The sequence below is a fragment of the Photinus pyralis genome, unplaced genomic scaffold, assembly GCF_008802855.1.
Source record: "Photinus pyralis isolate 1611_PpyrPB1 unplaced genomic scaffold, Ppyr1.3 Ppyr1.4_LG3b, whole genome shotgun sequence".
In the NCBI taxonomy this organism is placed as follows: domain Eukaryota; kingdom Metazoa; phylum Arthropoda; class Insecta; order Coleoptera; family Lampyridae; genus Photinus; species Photinus pyralis.
In genome coordinates this window covers 23,982,787-23,985,792 of record NW_022170510.1, presented here as the reverse complement: position 1 = coordinate 23,985,792, position 3,006 = coordinate 23,982,787, and the positions used below count along the sequence as shown (strand labels likewise).

The 3,006-nt window shown below is 35.1% G+C and overlaps 1 pseudogene; it reads left to right on the top strand.

The window, feature by feature from the left end:
• Positions 1-1,860: 1,860 nt before the first annotated feature.
• LOC116166426 lies at positions 1,861-2,688 on the top strand (annotated as a pseudogene).
• The last annotated feature ends 318 nt before the right edge of the window (positions 2,689-3,006 follow it).

Sequence of the window (3,006 nt, the reverse complement as noted above, 5' to 3'; positions counted from 1 at the left end):
CCGCACCATATATCGTCAAACAGGTAGAAAGGATGGTCCAAGAGACGAAAAAGACGATAAAGCAGCTGAGTACCGGAAATCAGGAAGTCAACATTTCATTATTTTTGTTAACACAACACATTACACCAACCGAATAAGAAGTAAATGTTACAAGGATTTATGCCCTCTATAACACCAAGAACATTGGTTAAGACACATAATAAAACTGTGATAAATCAATCCATTTAAGAATTTCATTATTAATTAATTGTAAATAAATAAATCAGGTAATTAAATTTACGTTCGGTATAAAATTACGTTCATATGTTTTTATACGGCGATAAACAGATGAAATGGATACTACGTCCTAGACCTCTCACCAAGTGCATTGCAATTGATCGAGTTGTGAAAAATGTGTCCCTTTCTGACCAAATGTCTTGAACGGAGTGAAGTGGTCTGTGGTTCCTCAGGCACGTCCAGATCCAGAGCGAAGGGAAGGTCTCATACCAATAAATACTCACTTAATTTAATAGACTATAATTTGCTCGTTGTCAAACTCTTGACTGTTGACGGGATTTACATGTATACCCAAACATTTGTAATTACGGATGATTAAATCGCTAAGACACTAAAAGCGTTGCGTTTTAGCTACATAATAGTTCAATTATTCTCAAAACCACATGACCATTTCAAAAATACGCATAGCGTGTGAGAAAAATGTAAATGATGTGTACATATAAAGAATCAATCTCTTTATGACAGTATCTCTCAAGCAACCAGAAATGTGCAATTTTACTTTGACTACCAGATAAAATAAAATTTTAAAATATAACGTAACCTAAACTAAAAGTTTCCCTATGGCACGATTTGTTGTCTTTCTATTAGCTTCCTTCCTACACTTTACGAAATTGTTAGATAAACTCAAGTACTGACCTTATGTGTTATACGTTTATAAAGGTCGACGGTATTAGGTATAGAGCTAAACGAGATCAGGCGCCAATTCAGATTTGAGCGTGACCCTTATGCGGTATTATGATAAGGTTTAATGTATTTAGAAAGTAGTACACCTTCGAGATTGGTTCATTAAACCTGTAGGATTTTTTAATAGGTTACGAAGTTACTCAACTGTTTGTTGCGTAGTGTAGCGCCCCAGCTCACTTCTAATTTGATTCGAAGGTAGGTTATTTCGCAGCGAATCTGATATTGGTTGCACTGCACAATACGCAGATTTCTATACCCTTAAACTTTCTCATCTAATAATGTCATAGTGCCTATGTAACGAAAGCATAATGCAAATACTTTTATCAATCAGCGAGTGATGTTACGGGTTACATCGCTAAAGTCAGTTTTCCAATGAAATTCACAAACCCGGCATTGTTTCGTCAATACATTCAAAATTACTAAAAATTTGATTCGAATTTCGATCACATTGTCTTATTGGATGCCCCCGGAGGGAGAAAAACGCGACTCGGGACAAACAGTGACAGTATACACGCTAAATTGTCAAACACAATTTAATGATTAATGGTTACCTTTATGTGTACATTTTTATTCTTGTACCATACTTTACACTTACTATACCATTTTCCAAATTTCTTTTTGAATTTGGGAGGCATTATAGTCCGTTTTTAAACTAAGAGGAGTGATTTAAATAGCTCCCGCGAAAAATCTGCATTGTGATTGGCTTATACGGCGCCGTTTTTACACAGACGCAATTTGAGGATCTTGACAATTCAGTTGACATCGTTATTCGCTGTGTCATTTACAATTGTGTTATTCGTATTTTATTTAATTTTGCCCTTTTCGTGTGTTTTAACTCTTGTTCAAATTTCAATTAAACAGTCAGTTCTTATTAGAACTAAACCGGGTACCTGTACTTGATTTTGTTGGTGCAAATACTTCGAAATATGGATTCCACGCCAAGTACTTAGTAAAGCGAACATTTCACCTGTAAAAAAGCGTACGCGTCTTAATTTGGGGCATTTATCGATCTCAGAAAAGCAGTGCATACTCAACTTATATAGGTAAACAGATGTTAACTGATGACCCTGGCACAAAGATGGTTACCATTGTTGCAAAAATTGATGAAGGCGCAGGTAAGAAACGAAATACACATTAAATGTTAATTTAACACGCACACTTTTTTATATAGGAATTGCAAAATCCACGGTTTACCGAACAATAAAGGAGTATAAGAAAACGGGAGCTGTAACACCTTCTAAACGTTCGGGGGGTCGCCCACCTTTGGTACCGCAATTTGACGAAAGCATAAAATCATCAGTTCGTCAAATTATTCACAACTTTTTCTACCTCAATGAACTTCCCACGTTGGACAAAATCAATAGTCGTGAAGATTTATCACAAATGTGTCCTTCATCTACTTGAACGTGACAACATAATAAGATGGAGACGAAAGCATTTAAAATCTATTAAACAATATAGGAACCAAGGACGAGTCATATATTACTTAGATGAAACATGGTTAAATGAAGGCCATACAAAACAGTGTGGACTGATGATAACGTTCGTACTCGACGACAAGCGTTTGAGGAAGGATTGTCTACCGGTTTAAAAAATCCTTCTGGAAAAGGGAAACGTCTCATTATTTTACATGTTGGCTCTGAGAACAGTTTCGTAAACGAGGTTCTACTACTTTTTGAAGGAAGAAAAACATCCTTATCACGAAGAAATGAATGCGGAAGTGTCTGAAGAATGGTTTGCATCTTTCTTAGTGAAATTCCAGAAAATGCTGTAACTTTACAATATATTGTAGCTAGCACCTTTTGATTTTATAAAATGATTGCATTTATGTCTACATAATAATTAAAATTTCTTGCCAACCAAATTGTGTAGGGTAAAGTGTATTAAAAAGCCATAAAAATGATCAACACTGCATTTTTTTATAATGTATGCCTTATGTAGTAGGCAACCCATAATGCACATGTGTACGTATGTATCATACTTAAAACAATTGCCCAAATGTTACTAAATTTAGTAACTTTTTCGGATGTAAATCAGACTTTTCAA